General features: G+C 41.6%; 1 protein-coding gene across 1 annotated transcript in view; it reads right to left on the bottom strand.

Annotated features, from left to right (window-relative positions):
- The window catches only part of LOC102201148 (dolichyl-diphosphooligosaccharide--protein glycosyltransferase subunit STT3B), a 96,058-nt gene that overhangs the window by 1,039 nt on the left and 94,003 nt on the right, over positions 1-1,016 (bottom strand). The window lies entirely within an intron of this gene.

Below are 1,016 nucleotides of genomic sequence, written 5' to 3'. Positions count from 1 at the left end.
GTCCTGTAATCACAGACAGTGCAGCTCAACTGGCATTCAGAGAATACCACAACTGGCAGGCACTGATGACCTAGTCTCTCCACAGATAATTGTTGGAGGCAACAATGGCAAGTGCCAACTGAGCTGCATGGTGCCGGTCAGTCAGAAGCACGCACATTAACAGCCCACTAGAGAGGATTGTGTAGGGATCTTGTAGCATTCCTCTAGTTCCTTCTTGCACAGAGGTGCAGATCTAGGTCCTGCTTAGGTGAAGGCTTTTTTCAGCCCTGCTCACCTCTCCACCGCACTCTTGAGACTGTGCAGGGAGACACAGTGAGCCTTCTTGTGACAGCACATGTGAACACGACATCCTAAAGGAATGTGACTACCTGTGCAACCAGGCACCACCTCCTACTATCAGAGGTGAGAAGAAAAGAAAACGTAGTCAGGTGGGACAATGAGAGAGCAGGAGTTGTGCCCACCACCTGCAAAACCATTTCTTTTCCTGAGGGGGTCGTCTTGTTGTTGCCTCTTCAGTTCACCTGTTGTCATTTTCATCTGGACCGAAGTCGCTTAGAAAGCAGAAACCAGCTGAGAGGACAAACTGAAATCCTTCAAGTTGAACTGAATTTGTGTCACGGAAATTTAAATGACGTCAACCCAAACACATGTTAACAAAGACACGATAGAAGCTGCCATCCCAGCTCCTAAAGAGCCAAACACCAATAAAAAAATGAAATGAATACATTAGCCAAACATATTGCTGGTTATAATAGTTTTTGATTTTTAATGTTTTTTTAAATTATTTTATTTGTTGTCATTCTAGTTTACAAACTGGGATTATTCATTTTAGTTTCATTTTATTTTTCGAGGCACGTTTACCTTTAATTTTTATTAGTTTTGAGAAAATAAATTATTAACGTTTTTAGGATTTTATTATTCATTTCGCATTTTTCGGGGGCAAAATGCATGAAGTTCAGATTAGACATCACAATATAAACAAACCTTTGAAGGCTGCTGACTCGCAACAGTGCAGA

This window comes from Pundamilia nyererei, unplaced genomic scaffold, assembly GCF_000239375.1.
Source record: "Pundamilia nyererei isolate P.nyererei 1_Seehausen unplaced genomic scaffold, PunNye1.0 scaffold00102, whole genome shotgun sequence".
NCBI lineage: Eukaryota > Metazoa > Chordata > Actinopteri > Cichliformes > Cichlidae > Pundamilia > Pundamilia nyererei.
The sequence above is the reverse complement of the archived record's forward strand: the minus strand, read 5'-3'. Positions and strand labels throughout refer to the sequence as shown.